Genomic DNA, 17,492 nt, shown 5'->3' with positions numbered 1-17,492 from the left:
GTAATTCCATGGCTATATCTGCGCCAGGCCCAGCCCTGCCTCAATGCACGAGCCAAGAGCTGGCACTTGGAGCCAAGCGGGAGAAGGCTCAATGGCTCCCATTAACTCTCCATCTCATGATGACAAATGTACCATTGTAGCACAGCCGCCTTGAGACAGACAGACAGAAGGAAGGAAGGAGGAAAGGAAGGAAGGAGCTTTTGAAGACAAAGTTGTTCTTTGGCTGTAATTATAGATATTTAGAGATTTGAATTGATGGTCATAGGAGGAACGTTTGATTGTGCAGTCTGTAAACACTTCCTGATCTATGATTCAACACTGAAGATTTTGGAGAACACAGTAAGCCTTGGAACAGGCGCTGTCATAAGCACCATTATTTTTATTATTATTGAGAGTATATCTAAAGGGTAAGTACATTGAAAATTCCATTTCTCCAGAATTAACTCATTTTTTAAACATTCCATTTCTCCAGATTTTTTATTTTTTCTAAATCTTTACAAGCATTTGTATATAGATTTAGTAATAATAAGTGTAGGAGAAAAGAAACATAAAATAACCCAAATCCCTGCCCCACAAATGCTGCTAGTACATAAACTTTATAAATACAATGTTGGCAGATTCCGCTATATAAAAAGGTAGCTAAAAAAAAGTAAGAGCCATAAATAATGCCAAGTAATAAAGGAGGTGAATGTTTTTGTTATTAGATTCTTTCATTGTATAAATCTGTTTAATAAGCTGGCTAGGAATCATTGATAGAAAACAGACTGCTTGTGGTGTTACAGATCAACCTGTTCTAAATGTTCTTTCCTAAACTCTATGCCAAGCAATACTTTTTACAGATACAATTTAAAAATTGAATGTTCTTTCATCATCCAAAGGGAGCAAATAGCACTAAAAGTCAGAATGCACCTTTTGAAGAATGCCTGACACGTGTCTGTATCAGCAAAGCAGAAAATCTTTGTTTTCTAAATGCTTAAGACGGTCTGCTGTGTGTTCAGAGTAATTAATTCCATACATCTGATTCGTCAAATGTGATCAGTGTATGTGTAAAACTCTTGATTTAGAAGTCTTTTTCCCCCCAACATATGTGTATTTTTGGAAAGCCCTATCATATATTTCTCTTCAGAAGTTCATGTAAAAAGCATGCAGTAACATTTCACTGTAATGAAAACTAAATGTTGTGAAATGTTATTGAGGTCAGTGATGGGTTTGTGACGTTAATCTTTGTACACTATTGTTTCTCATTACTGTGTGGTATTTTTGGTTTTCATTATTCCCAGAGGAAAGGACAGAAAAAAATGAGATGCTCTAACCCAAATAAGGAAAAAGGAATAAACACATCCAAAAATGAAGATAGCAATAAAAAAGGGACCCATTAGGACATTATTGGATAATAAACTGCTGAACTTACACCTTCCCCCTTCCAAGTTAAAAAGCAGACAGGCATTTTTGAATTATTATCAAATAGATAACCCTATTTCTGCCTTACATTTTTATGTTGCTGCATTAACTTCTCGAGCAGGTGGCTTAAGTGTGCAGCTCTCAATATCCTCAAAATCACTTTAGGTTCTGCCTCCAGTTGTGATCTGACAGAGTACAACTCAAACAGCTCTGGTTTCAGTGTATTAAGGACTGCTCAATTTTGGGAACTTCATTCAGTGCTTCACCAACTTGTGCTCAGGAAGATGCTTAAGTCTTGAGGAAAGAGTCGCTCCTCGGAGTACATCAGGACTAATTGTACCATGAGAAACAGGAATTCAGACAGAATACTCAGTACATTGGTATCCAGGGGTAAAGCTGTTGAACTGAGAGCAAGAGAGCCTCTGTCCATGCAGCCCCTCATTGATGTTCCTGACAAACACCCAGGCATCCCATCTACCTGGCCAGAAAAGCTCCCAGCACCTCCCCATCTGTTTCCTTACACAGTGTTATGACACACGGTCCCAGCTGGAGCTGCCTGGACAGGCAGCAAAGCACATCCACAGGCAAGAACCCTCACCTGGTATCCAGACTAGGAAGATCTTTAACCAGTTTCAACATTGACCAGGGGCTGAGCACATAACAGACATTAAAAATTGCAATGACCCTTTTTCAATTAACAGCCTAATCTCAAATTAGATGGAGATTTATCAGAGGGAGTCCTTGGAGAAAGTGAAGCAGACAAAAAGGGCAGACATTCAGCAAACCCTGAGAATCAGAACTCTCCCTCGCCCATCAAACTAATGAGGTGTGCCCGAGTACTTGAGGGCTCATGGGAATAGGATACAGAGACTTTCAGCTCTAAATCACCAGTTTAAATCCAGCTGAGTTCATCATGATTGAAAGTAGTTACCATCTGTGACTACTGTGGCCTCCCAGGAATTTGTTGGTGGTCTCACCCTTGCTTCTATGGAGTGATATGGATGTGGCCCTCCTGCCCAGGCTCTGGGCATCCCCACTGCTGTGCTTTGGGGAAACCCAGGGGCTGAACTGACATGGAATGAAGTGGTGGATCAGGTGCTGATCCCACACCTCCAGGTAGGGAGAACAGTTCGATTTACCCTGCTGCAGTCCCCAGTGGAGATTACAGGGGCTTCAGGGCACCTAGGCTGCCACTTGCATGGCTCCCATTGAACTATTTTTACCATACAGATGAGCACTGTTTACAATACAGGAATGCAAAGATTTCCTAAAGGGTTGTGCACAAACATCATAATATAATCCCCAGAGCTTCAAAGCCAATCCTAACAACTAATCCCATAGATAAACAAAGCTAAATCTCTATTTGCCTGCAAAAATAATGAGCAAACATTAGGGATATCAGTGTATTGAAGGTCTCCGATCTTCTGAGGAAAGAGCTTGACTTTCACCCAGTTTGTACTGTGAAGCCCTAATCTACTGTAAATTATAAAATCTACTTAAAATGGGGGAAACTGAGGCAGGTAAACCCTTCAGAGGAACCCTGATAAGATTCATAGCTATGCTAGTTTCCATTTCAAAGAACTGTTTGCAGACCTTGTCTTCCTAGCATTGCACTTAAGCCATCTGCCTGATCTAAGTGCTTCTTCATGTTGTATAGATTTATAGCTCAAATCCCTACTTAGGCTATAACATTATTTGTAAAGTTGTCTATGACATGCCCAGGCCCTCTCTAAAATAACAGCATTAAACATCATTCAGTCCTAAGAGATACTGAGATGGGTTTCAATGCTGTTGCAAAGAATCCCTCCTCACAGACACCAACCTATGTATTTGCTATGATCTTAAAGTATTAACTAGAAAGAGGAACTGTACTTGTGTGATGCTACATAGTCATATAGAATGGACACCCTTGTGGGAAAAGGACTTAACCTGCATAAGTGTCACTCCAACCACTGATAATCATGTTTCAAATCAATTGCTGGAGCAGCAAGACAAAGAGAAGATAAATCAGGCAGCTGCCCGAGGTCTGCTGAATAATTAAAGTAACACACTGCAAAATAAACAAAGTTTTCATTTCTTTCCAGATGCTTGCAGTGCAAGTATGTTTAAATCCAGGCCCAAAGCACTCGAGCAACTTCCTGCATCCCCTTAGGACTTCTTGTGCGGATAATGCTCCTCAGTGGAGATACCACAACTGAACCTGCTGTATTTCTTGCAGGATTTTCCAGCTCATGAGACTAAGAGCCTATCTGAAATGCAACCAGCACACAGCACTAAAGGAAAGCATTACTGCATGACTCCCACAGTATGAGGTTCATTCTTCACCTGCATTACACTCTGCTCTTATCAGTATCACTGAAATCTGCAGTTTGTTGGCTTTTTCTATTAAATTAACATCAAATTCCAATGACAACAATAAATACCATTTATTTACCAGCTGTAGCACCAGGGCCAGAAAACCATGAGCGACAGCAACTATAAAGCAACATTTCTATATCTCATCCACTGTGACAACAAAGCTCATACACACTTGGGTATCACCAAGTGCTCTTTTATTCCCACCATAAACTAAGTGCGATTTTGGTGGTTCCCTTGGAAAGCATCCCCTGAAGTCACCTATCTTTTGAGGAAGATTCCTTGGGAACAGCAGACTCCACTGTACTTCACTTGGTGGTTCACAGCCAAAGCAGCTCTCGGAGGGACCATGGAAACCCAACTCCAGTAGCAGTGTTTTCTTGTAGCAACAAGCACTCGGGCGTAAGCAAACACTGGGAGCTGATGACGTGTCAGATATACGAGTGTTTTCTTTATCAGTAAATGTTTGCTGAGTCAGACTCCCCTGAGTTGAGGTCTCCTCTTTTTCCTCCTTCAGATTTATTGATCTGAGCTGATAATGGCAACCCCTACCTTTTTCCACGGCCAACTAGCAGAATCAAAGAGGAGAATGGAGTGAATGAGTCAAAAAACCTGGTGTTGGTGGAACTACATTTGCCTTTAGAATACGAGGGTGGGAAGTGTCAGTGTGCTCAGGAAATTACATGTCAAAACTAGTAAAAATATGTTGAAATGGATATTAATGAATGCTTAAATCACCCTGAAATGCTTACGAAATACAAACCTGTGTTACTATGAAAAAGTAAACACGGTTGGAGTATAAGATGGTAAGGAAAGTACTCTTGTCTTATTATCAAATGAAGCCTATCAGAAAAATTGGATTCTGAATTATTGTAAACCCAAGGAAATAACAGAATAAAGAGCCTCTATTTTTTACTTGGAATGGTACTAAATGGATATCTAGGATTTTCTGTGTAGTCTTACTCTTTTCTTCTTTTTTCCTTCCCCCCCACCCCCCAACAGAACATCCTTTCACTGAATCCAACAGCAAAATATCACACTGAGTTTCTTTTGGGACCATACAAGCAAGACCCCTGTTTTAACCATCACCCCCCCATGCACATTTAATCCATCCTAGCCCTTGAGGATGATGCCAAAATAGCTAACAGTGATTCCTGAATAGGTTGAAAGCAGACAGCAGGATTGCAGAATTACAGCTGAGCAGCTAAAAATAAGGCTTAAGTGAAAGAATTTAAAAGTTATACCTTTAAAGTGTGCTTTAATCTGATTACAACTGATTGAACTTTAGGTAAAAAAAGGACTACTTGTACAATCAGTGATGGTCGAATCTAGACTGCATGGCACTGACATGCAGTGTGCTATGGACATGGATGTTTTACTTACATGAAACATAATGACATACACATATTTCTATGCCTATTGTCACCTGAAGATGCAATTTGTAGATTTGGCAATTACAAATTGTTTAGAAATCAAACAGAAGGAGTTTTGTTGCAGAAATTCAAGTTTCAGGATCTATTCTTCCTTCGCTGGAACACATAATTTGATGCAGTGCTTAGCAGATCAGGGAGAGATACATAATACAGAGTTCTATTTGTCTCTCACAGACACAGCACGTAGAAGTAAATCCCTATTTGCTAATCTGGTAAATGTTATAAAAAAGTAAAAAAAAATCAAAATCCTGATGTTTGTCTGGTTTATCTCACTTCAGAGATCCTGGAGGAGGAGAGGGGATTTTGGAGATGCAGGGAGAAGCTATTTATTATAACAGTCATAGGACTGTGCAATAAGGTGTAGATTTTGTGAAAGAAGCGTGACATTGGTTTTGGCTGCCCTGCATTTCCAAGCTGGATTCCTTCTAAGGGTTCTTAAAGAAAACGAATGATAAATGACCATGAGACTTTGCAAAAGATCTGATTCAGAAATGAGACAAACTGTAGACATGAAACCTGTGAAGCCCCCGTCAGGACTGGCTGGGGTCTTCCAGCTTTTAACACTCCATCTGTTTGCTTTCATGTCTGGTTGTGGTGCTGCACGCAGAAGGAAGCAAGGGGGGAAAAGCAGAGGAGAGACTCAAAAATGGGAAGGGAGAAGAGGTTTTACCAGGTGGCCCCTTGAATGGCAGCACAGAGGACAGGGCAGCTCAATCCCTTTTCTCCTCTGTGCCAGGAGCGGAGTACGGTGCTTGGAAAGAACTTGGCGCCTGCCATGCTTTGCTTCCAATGAAATCAACAGCAAAGCTCCCTCAACTTCAAAGGAAACTGAATTAGGCCAATGTCAAAAGCCTTTAGAAGTCCCACCCTTAAATCCTTACCCCTCGTAAGTCTTCCCGAAGGAAAGCAGAGAGCTCAGCCCACATACTCATGCAGGCACTGGAGACCTCAATTCAAGGGACTGCACCTGGCTGAGCTCCAACAAGTGAGTTTACCCTACTGAGTAAGCCTGATCTTGCTCACTTTTCAACACTGGGCAAGTCTGAGTGTGAGACTCACCTGGGGAGGTGACAGAGAAATGTCAGGAGAGGCTGCTTGGGGAGAGCAACAGTCCAGAATGCCAGGACATGGTCCCACCAGCCCCAAAAGGCTGGAGCATCCAGCACCTTGCCTTCCTTGGAGGAAGACTCCCATGGAGCGAACAATACTAGAGGGAAAAGTCCCTTAAAACATAGTCTCTCTTTGGAAGATCTACTGCAATTTCATTCCCACTGAAGCTCTTTTCCCCAACAGTGGATACACACCTATCTCTGAAGCTGCTCTTTACAATGCACTTTGCATCCAGAGTTTATACCACCATGCACAAAATCTGGCCATGAGCCTGCAGGGAGCAAGGTCTGCAAATGGTAGGAGGTTGCACACATCTGGCCTTTCAATTTGGGTAACACCATTTTGGTTTTTAAGGTACAAATTTACACTAAAGCCAAATCAGACATGCAAGCACATGACTAAAAGCTCCTCCTTGCTCAAACGCAGATTTGCACAGTAAGAGCTCTTCCACAGCTGCTCTGCGCATGCAACCAGCTCTCAAACCAGCAGCAGTAATCAAAGCATCTCTTCTCCTGAGCAAACTGGAGAATCCCAACCACACGTTTCACATGGAATTCAACCCATTATAGAGCCCTCAGTTCCCAGCCTGCTTCACCAGGAGGCTGCTGGGGCTCACTCCATGCTGCACTAGACCCGGCCAGTGTTTAAGTCGCAGGTTCAACTTGAGAATGAGGGCAGGTTTTTTTCCTTGTCTGATCAAGGTCAAAACTATTAAAATACCCTTAGGTTCTCAGCCCAGTGAAATGAACTGGTAATACATTTGGCAAGTTAATCTGTGGATTGCCTTCTCACATGAGACCAGCTGTTGTGTTTCTAAGTACAAGCAGTATTTACCTCCAATAATGAAATGACTGAATATAATATGAAAAAAATAAGAGTTCAGTGTTCCCTTGCCTACTGCACAGTCCTGGGTTATATTTACAGTTCTAATAAACTGATTTGTCAAAACCATCAGAAGCAAGGATGATCATCTGGGATCCAGATGAACTCAAATACATGTAATTAGAAGTTGTCCATTTGTTCTCTTTTATCTCCCACGTATCTCTCCTTTGCTCTCAAATACGTGTCTGTGTTTATGCGTAACTGACCATTTAGCTACAGGCTTAAAATCCAATCTTTTTATTACCACTTTTATTGCAGTATAACACGAGTGAGCTCTTACTTCATAGCACACTCATGCAAAATAAAAACCTGGTCACGTTACTTTAGTATTTTAATGTGGAGCATGTGCACATAGACACGCTGTACATACATGAATAGATTACACAGATGTACAATATACAGGTACACGCATACACCACTACAGCTGGAGAGAACCTGCCTCCAAAACCAAATACAGATTTAGCTCATCTACTAAACGTATCTCCTAGCTGAAAGTGATGCAATCAAACCTGTTAGTTCACTTCCTAAGCAGGAGCAGTTGCTTTTTTCATAACATTTAATAACATTATTATGTAGAGGAGCAGATATAGGACCTCACAGTCATGCAGGAGCCAGTTTTACCCATGACCTACAGCAGCCAGATAAGCTGATGATGAACTTAAGTCTCTTTGCTTCATGTACCTTTTGAATCAGGATGTTATAAAGCACCAGGTGCACAAAGGCTTGATAATTCTCTTTTTCAAGGTTCTAATACGAGCACGATTTCATAGCATCTATTTGAAATATACTGTAAAGAACAATCTGAACAAACACACTCAATGCCTTGCAGAAACTCTGACAAAAAACCAGAGAACAGGACATAGGAAAAATGCTGAAGGAGATGTAGGAGAGATTATTAATAACAGTGAAGGAGGAAAAATTCCCTGGGAGACATTAGTTTTAAGAAGGGATCTGAATGAACAGTGTGCTTCTGGAAAAGTGATGGGAGATCTTCTGCAAGCCTAAGGAAATGATACCTGAGGGTGTGTAAGAAACACCAAAGAGGAGAATGAAAATGAAGAAAGATGTGTAAGTCCATTAGGGCATGAAAAGCAACCTGGGAAGATGCAGCACCACAACATGATAACTGAGCTCCAATTCTGTGGGACTCAACCTCTCTTTAGTATCAGAGAGGCAGGGGACTGGCATGTTATATGAGGGTTTCCTGCAGTCTGCCTTGGAGAAAGGGGAGAGCTGAAATATTAAGACCAGTGGCTACAGCAATGAGAGGGTTTTACTAAACTCTATTAAGCTAACCAGTCAAACCAAACCATTTCCATGAACTTGGGGTACAAAGCTCATTATACAAGTCTACCTGAACCAAATACAGAACTAAATTTACCCTAAACATTTATCTGCAAGTGGGCTATTCTTCCATAAGACCAAAAATAACCACAACTACTTCAGTGTTGAACTGCTTCAGATTGCTTCTAAAAGCACTGGTTTAAGAAAAGTATTTTTTACCTTTCTTTTTGATTCTCATTTAACTGATCAGGAAGATGCCGCTATACAGCATCTGCATAGAGTCATCTGGGGTATCCAGTTGGTTTACATCATCCTGTTCAGATTAGCCATAAAGATTTCAGTAGCCACTGCAAAACACAGGGAGGCTGCTGTAGTTTCTGAACTGTTTGAACAGTCAGCTACTAAACATAACAGTACTTGATGATGCTGATAATTTCCAGGGGCTGCATAGCAGCTTTTATCCATAGATTCCAAAGCTCCTGAGACAGTTATACCACCACAATCTCACTTTGAATACAGGGAAACTGAGGCAGCAGGAGGGAAGTGACTTGTCCCAGTTCATCCAGTGAACTGTGATTGAGCCTGGGTTCACATGGAGTGTCCAGCATGAGGGGAGCAGAGCTCACCTGCAGGAGGATGGTACTCTACCCTAGAAAGCCCCTCACCCTCAGTAGGCAGTCACCCATCTGAGAAAGGCAGCAGTTCATATTCCAAACATCCATCTTCAAACCAGCAATGTCTTCAATGAATGTTTTCCTTCTAGAACTTGTCTGATGCACACAAATAGGTGCAAAGGCAAGGAAATATTTACCAATGGAAAACAGGCAACATCTGTAGCACTTCATACAAATGGTGAATAAAGGTACGCAGCTAAAGCTGCAGTGCAGGGAGCATCTCCCTCAAGGTATTTAAAATACATTTATAAAGCTGTTAGGATTGCTCTGAAACATAACTGCTCAATATTTAAGCCACAAGTTGGTGATCTCTTTTTAGTCAGTTGTAACAAATGCTCAGCTCCTGAAGAAAGCTGGCATTTAACACTGGAATTACACACTGCCATAAACTCAGCTAGAAAAGAAATGTTCACTGGTAACAACAGACAAGAAACCAAAATCTTTTCCAATAAGGACCCAAGAATTTTTAACCTTTATGTAAGATCCCAGACGAGATTGTCAGCATGGCCCTATAGCATTCAATCAGAGGAGGGAGTCCTGTCTCCACTGAAGCCAGCGATGGTTTTGCCAGTGATTTCAATACACCCAGGATTTCCCTGTCTGAGACACAGCAAAGCTCACACTCATCATTGGAAACTCAGAGATTTTACTCCAGCAAACTCCTGGTACTTACATAAAGGTCTTTTGATTTGCCATGGAAACCAGTCAGTAAAACTGTAATTTACACCAGCATGGCTCTGCTACCAGGACAGAACTGGCTGCTTGGAGGTGACACAGGGTCAGTAACCATCGTGTGTGATTTCACGCTCCTGTTCCCAACACCAAGCCAAACTCACACTTCCTATGCACGCAGCTCATCGGTGGTTTGGGCTTTCAATTCCTCCATCACATCAATGACAAAACTTCCAAACGATGGTGCAATGCTTCTCTATCATGGCAGATACTGCACAGACACATATTAGATCCTGACAGTCACAGAATCTACTGTGTGCAAGCTAATCCATAGAGAGTAATCATGGTGAATTAAAGGAAGACTTTCATCACTGAGAGGAAGTGCTAAGGGCATTCAAAACACCTCTAGGACTGGGCTAAAAATCTGCAATCCTGGCAAAAAGAGCTCTCTCTGAGAGACTATAAATCATGCTTCAATTGAATGATTTAGTGAGAGTTTATCACAAAGGAAAGGAAGCTCATTAGTACGTAAAACAACTACAGGGTCACAGCCATCTCCTCAGGGTTTGAGGATGATGGTGAATGGAACAAACAGCTTGAGAAATCTGGATGAAAACAGATCAATTGTCATCTCTGATACAGTTTGAAATGAACAATTTCACAACACTGATTCTTCTATTTGTTATGTAGGAGCAAGAGAGCACCAGATTTCATTGCATAAAGGCTTCCTAAGCCTAGCTGAAGAATAACCAGCCTGTGCCAGTGGGAAAGCCCTGTACACAAAGCCAGATGGGAACTTCAGCATCACGGTATTTCAGTAACCGAGGGTCAGACTCATCCTGCCTGGCTCCAGGCACATAACTGGTGGCTAAGCTATGGACAGAGTTCCTATAAACTTCTTAAAAAGTCAGTGGAGAACATGAGATCAATTCTAGCACCTTTTCTCACATGCTGAAACCCATATGGGATGGATCCCAGACTTTGGGCATTCATAAACACCCACGATTTTTTCCAGTTAGAACTAACAGTTCACGCTTACTGCCTCCCATGTGGTCCCTTCTAAACATTTTATGGGAATAGTCTTATTCACAGTTTATAAGAGAATTCAACTATATACCATGAGAAACAGTGAAAGAATCACAAATAAAACTCCAGCCTTTTGCATCCCATTTCTGCCTTCTGAGCCCTACAGCTCACTTTTTCTCCATATCTGTGATTTTTTCATTAAACACACCAATATTAGCCTAAAAATCCAGGGTTTGTGCCTCCTGGTATTGAAACCCTTGTGTTTATAACACAAATAAGGCTTGGAAGGTAGTTTTCTAGTCAGAAGTAATTCTTTGACAACATCCCGAGTGGGAAGATGACAGTCATGTCAATAGGAAAGCTGTGTGCTGAATGGGGGAGCTGGGAGTCATGCAGGACAGACCTCTCTGGATACAGCATCTAAAAACTGCCTTGAGTACAATTACTATAGGGTTTCTCTAAATAGATCTTTTCCATACACAAATTCCAAGTTTCTCCCTGCACCTTTCTATATATTTAGCTCATTAGAAAGACTCTTTGCAGAGGTGCTAAAACAGAAAACCAGGAAGGAATACTTCAACCCTTCCAGATAAACTGCAAGACTCAGCTCCCCAAACTCCTCCAGACTTCAAAGACTTTCAGATATTGTTTAATCAATGATAGAGCTAGAAGGCCAGCTGCGTTCTTCTGTTTGTTCTTAAATGCTAATCCAAGTTTACCAAAACTGAGGGATTTTGCATCTGGGGTATTTGGATTCAGGCCCACTCCTCTGTGAACCTGTCCTTGGCCTCTCCTTCCCTCTCCTTGTCACGTTCCATCCTTCTCTCTGGTGTCCCCTGTGCTTTTTTAGCACTGCTTTCCCTTCTGGTGAGATCAAGAATTGCTTTGTCATGTTTCATGGCAAGACCTCTCTCCTGGGCTACCATGAAAGTCCACTGTGTATTTAGATATGGATGACATCTATATACTACATATGAAAGCTCTTCAGGCCATTCCTTCATAAACATCACGATACATTTCAGTTCTCTGCAGCTTCCTGCATTGTGGTTTAATAATGAAGCACTTCTAAGCTGATTACAGTCAAAGCTGAAATACACAAAACCTGAACATTTTCAGGTTTCAGAGACCCTTGGATACGTTTCCCCCTGAGTTGAACCCGCATCAATCTCTTCCCTTACACTGCTCTGCCCTCTGCTTCTTTGTATTTTACCATTTCCTATTTTACCTTCTGTGGGAGCCTGACCAGAAACAAAGTAGCATGAGAAGAAAAACAAAGCAAAAACTGTGTTAGCTAAACAACTGCTTGGGGGTATAATGTTGTTTGGAGCTGGCACTCCCCAAGAACAATGCTGTTTGGCCGGTTGACTGTGTGGCAGGAAATAACCTTTGGGAGCCCATGACCCCAACCACTGCAGCTGAGAAAAACAACCTGGTTATAACCAGGCCTGGCTCTTCCAAACCATACTGAGTTGCCTGCTGCCCCAACAAGGGGCTGAGGGCTCCAGTGATGGCAGGTCTACCTCCATTCAAAGTGTTAAGAAGAAGAGGAATGTGTGAGTGCTGGGTTTGGCTTTTCTCCCCCCCTTTCTTCTTTCTACAGAACTAATTTAACAGGAGGCAGCTTTTTTTTCTGAGCAAGTGCTTCACATTTTTCAAGTTTCAGTCAATTGTAGCTCTAAATCCTTTCAAGAGAACCATCCTGGGAGCACAGGCTCTTCACAGGTTGCTGCAGCAAAGAGAATTTCTTTGTCATGAAACTGCTATTGACATTAGGGAATAAAAAGTACTGATTGTGTAGCCTTCTGGAGTCTTCACTGCCCTATCCTGCCTCATCTCCTGGCAGAGGCATGGGAAAAGAGAGCATACTCCAGGAGCTGGGAGGTTGGCTGGGGGTGTGATGGTTGCTCTGGGTCCCAGTTATCACAGCTCGTTTCTAACAGATGGCTCCTGCAACCACCACAGCCTTTTCTCATGGTTCTCTATCTGAGAGGAAGGAAATTGAGATTCCACCCCAAATCCCAGCACATAGTTTTGAGGATTCCCACATCTTCCAAGGATTAAGTCACCACATGTATAGCCTGAAGTGCCTTGAGGACTAGGGCGAGGAACCATTTATAGAAGGCTGTGTAGGAAGAACCACTAAGAGGTTAAAATCCTTTGTAGTTTGCCCCAAAGACATATTCACAAAGGGATTCCAAGAGAAGGAATGAAATAGAGCTCTGACAGTGAGGAGAAAGAAGGATCCAAATGACCTAAAAAGAGCACATCCTTTGACAGGCAAATCAAAGTACCTCAATAAAAGACACAGCCTGTATCCAGCTACAGAGCAAATCATCTGTGGGTCTTCAAAGTGACAGTGCTCACCAGTGGAGACTCAGCAGCCTTGCCAATACGTACAGGTCAATCCCACTGAAAGAGAGGAGTGAGTAAAGGTAATTGTCTCCTGTTTGAAAAAGCAGGATAGAATCACAGAATGGTTTGGGTTGGAAGGGATCTTAAAGATCACCTAGTTCCAATCCCCTGCCATGGGCAGGGACACCATTAGAATGATGCAAAGGCTGAAATGAATGTCATCACCATGAACTGGAGTGACAATACAGAGCCTTCCAAAGAAATGTGAACGTGATTATCTGAGGGGCTTTTGATTATGAGTTTGCTTGAAACTTTGCCACTATGCCTTCTAACTGCATTGCTCATAGAGAAAACATTCTATTCCCTACTCAAACAGACTGGATCCTGTTTCAGCAGGACTTCTGCTGATGGGAAGAGAAGGAAGGTCCATGTTCACAACACAGTTCGACTCAATGCTCTGGGTAACTCTGAAAAGAAATTCCCTGATATTTTCTAAACTGTTTTCAAGCCTTGGGAATAGATACAATTATCTCCTAGAAAGTAGGAATACAAAAGCATAGAGGAGCATGACATTATTCTCACAGGTGGAAGACAAGAGGTCAAAGTTTATCCCTAATTTAAAATCAAAGGCAGTGTTTTTAAACCAGGGATGGTGTATCCAGCATTTCCAGACCATCCTGACATACTCCTTCCACCCACCTATCAAGGCAAGCTGTGCATGTGCTGCCTGGACCCACCAGTGCTTGTGAAGCCACAGACCATTTGCATGCTCTCACTGCCAACCTCGGCACAGAGGGGCGAAGTCCAGAGGAAGCAGTTGATAATACCACAGCATGATCACGCTAGTAATCCCAACAAGATAATCACAGATGTCGTGACCCACTTAAAAATGAGTTCATTTTCCAGATATCCAATTTCAGTGGCTTTTTAGGACATTACTCCCCTGAAGGTTTATGGGCAAATGAGTATTCAGCTTATTCTCCATCATTTTCTGCAACAGTAATGCTATGCTATAGCAAGTATGAATCAGTAAAGTCTTTAAGCCATCTTGTTTTCAGGATGACGAATAACTTGCTTTGTTAATAACCCCATGCTCCTCACAATGTTGTATTCCCTAGGAGCCGAGGTACCACACTGCATTTTATGTTACCTTGCCAGTCATAAATATGAGGTGAAACAACAAGCCCAACTCTCCATGCACACAAAAAATGATTTCTTAAATCAGTCATTCCCATTCCATCTCTTTTGCATGGGATGCAGCACCAAAGAGAAACTAAGGAATTTCAAAAGGAGGGGAAAATAAGAAACCAAGAGGCAGAAGGAGCAAGAACACAAACGAGTATGTTTTTTCAAGTCATCCTTGCAGTTGTCCCCTGTTCAAAAGGACCAAACCATTCAGAGCATTCAGAAGATGGTGCAGATGGCAGGAAGATTCAGAAAGATGGATAATCCCCTTCCCCATACTGGAGCTTGTTTTCCATGTATCCATGTCAGTGTCACCAGGTGCCCATTTTAAAGTCAATTTAATGCAATGCTGAGGCTGACGGTGCTAGCCTGGATTTCCTAATTCTACCTGTGCTGCTGGGTTGTTTTTTTCCTTTTTTTTTTTCCCCAAAAAATACAATCAGCATGGAATTTTTTAATAAAAAAAGGAATTCCAAACACTTACTGTAACTATTTTGATTCTACTTCTAGTACAGATAAATTAAAAATGAAAGATCTGCTTGTTTGAGAGCTTTTTTCCAGTACTGGCTACTTCCTTTCCCTGTTGGAAGCAATGAAAACCTATGTGTTAATTCCAAAATGTCTTTTACGCTGTATTTTTGTTGTTCTTTTAGAAGAGAACAAATAGAAATTCCTTGTAAGTACTCAGAGAAAAACAGTGATAGTTCATCTAATTGTGCTTCTCCTCTTTGAGCCCCTTTCCATGCAGTGTGTTTTTGTATGACAGCAACCTCTGCAAGAAGAACTAAACAAAAATGTAGGTTATTCCTGAATTAGCATTACCTCCAACCTCACTACCTTCTACCTAGGAGAAGATGACCTTTCCTTCATAAACCATGTGTTACTTTCAGCCTAACTATAAGTTAACTATGATTGTGATCACAGCTGACTACAAATTTGGCCTCTTCTCTACACAGTGACACCACCCTCGCTGATACTGCTGCCCTCTGAAAGCCCATCCAGGCATCTGTCAATCACATCCCAATTTAAGCCCTGCATACAGACTGCCCCATGCTCTGCTTACATGAGAGTATGCATGAAGTTGCTCCAGATTTCTTGAAGGAATGCAAATTTAACAGCCTACCTCAACTAATGAAGTGGGCAAGGCTTTTGAAAACACATTCTTAAGCTAGACACATTACAGTATCCTATTTCCAAACGATTCCAATTCACCAATTACTCGGGTTTAAGCAGTCACAACCCAAAGCAGCTTTGGCACACCAAAGTTTACAATCTTTCAGTGTTCCAGTCATTGCCTGAGATTTATTAGTGCTTTGCACCTCCCAGGACTTGGCTCACAGGCCTGGGTATCAAAGAAAGAGAGCAGAAAGACACAGTCAGCAGCGCTGAAGTACAGTTGATATTCCATCAAGGAAAGCCGAGTGCTGTTTCAGGAGAGGCATGGTGACTTGTTAAACTGCCAGAGAGCAGGAAGAATTAAGGGGAAGAAAATAGGATTTTCTTTTTCTTTTAAATTGCATTTCACTCTTTCACGTACCATTAAAAACTCCCTAATGGGAGCCCCTTCCCTTTTCAAAATGGCCTTTCTTGGAAGCATTTGCTTACAGAAGCAAACACCCTCCAGAAGCACACGCTCCAGCACTTCATAGCTTCATTCCCTCTCTTTCCAGCCCGAACCACCAGCCTGGTCATTGCTTCCCACTTCTCCCCAAACCACTTTCAGAGAAGAGAAGGAAAAACACACACAAAAACACAGGGCAAGTGATCCTTCCCAGTTTTGACTGTGTGTGGTAACGAAGGCCCAGCCCAGCCTTTCCGTGCGAGGCGACGGGTCTGCTCCAGAACACAAATCCACAGGGCTATGGCAGGTTCTGCTTTTTCCAAAGCGATCTCCCCAGCTGCAGCACATTACTTGTGGCAACTTTTCTTGGATCTTAAATGGGTTTTGAAGCCATGCTGTCAGCTGCCTTCATGTCACCCCACTATATTATGATTGAATCTCCTGTTCCTTTTATAGAGTTGTTCTCTCCTAATAAAACACTAACTGCTGGTCTGAAAGTCGGCTTCGGGACCACTGCTCACGGTCTTATGATAACCTCCTGCTCCGCTCCTTTCTCGGCTAAAACGTACGCTTGTGAACTGTGGAGCACTGAGGCTGTGTTCTTAAATATGCATATAGCCAGGCCCAGAAATTTGCTGTGTTTATACAATATCTTGACCCCACCCCCATTTCTAGTTATTTTAAGAGCTCATACTTTTGAACTGGGCAATATTCCTGAACACATGAAAGAACACACAGAGTACAAACAGCTATAAATGAATATCTGCAATTCATTGCGGCAGCCGCCTACAAAGGTGATACCTTCAAGCTGTTTGTCAGAATAAACTAGCAAAAAAGCTGTTACTTGTCAACTTTTGGATAAGATACATTGCAAAACAATATTCATTTTCTCTGGCAAACGCAAAACCACGTTTTATAGGTGTGAACTATTTCCAAACTTCAAAACTGCACCGTAAATGAACTGTGAACGGGTAGAAAAACACTCCAAGTACAGTCGCAAAGAAGCAAATGACTTCAAATGTACAGAATTAAAATAATCACAGTTTATTTTTAATACAGTTAAAGACTAAAAATATTTTCACCTTCCATTCTACTGCATTTGAACAGAATCCATCAACAAGAGCTTATAAATCTGTTATTCTTAATGGGTTTCATGCCAATGTTGTGTTTAAAGTCATGAGACTAAAAGAAAAACTACATTCCTGGGGCATAATGCTGTACAGTTAAAAAGAAATGCTTCGCTGAAATCTAACTTGACAACATTTGTTGTTAGGATTTCCAGGACTTTTATCAGGATGTTTCTCAAAGAATCCCGTCTCTCAGAAATTGTTTTGGTCGTGGTAACAGACTCGACTATTAATGAGAAAACAGTAAGAAGCTTTAGTGTCCTAATGGATACTAAATGACCCGGAGGATCTGAAACACTTCTGTGCAGAAAAAATACATACGTGCATTTCAAATACTTGTTAGCTGGGATGCAATGTATTAAAATGAGGAAATGAAATACGTGTGGAGAAACAACAGCGTTTTATGCCTGAACAATCACATTAACTTTGC

At 41.7% G+C, this 17,492-nt stretch overlaps 1 protein-coding gene across 3 annotated transcripts in view; it reads right to left on the bottom strand.

Moving 5' to 3' along the window:
- Nucleotides 1-17,492, bottom strand: part of BCAS3 (BCAS3 microtubule associated cell migration factor) — a 355,971-nt gene that overhangs the window by 61,721 nt on the left and 276,758 nt on the right. The gene's annotated exons all lie outside the window — the stretch shown is intronic.

Source organism: Melopsittacus undulatus, chromosome 13, assembly GCF_012275295.1.
Source record: "Melopsittacus undulatus isolate bMelUnd1 chromosome 13, bMelUnd1.mat.Z, whole genome shotgun sequence".
Lineage (NCBI taxonomy): Eukaryota > Metazoa > Chordata > Aves > Psittaciformes > Psittaculidae > Melopsittacus > Melopsittacus undulatus.
This window is presented reverse-complemented; position numbering and strand designations above follow the sequence as displayed.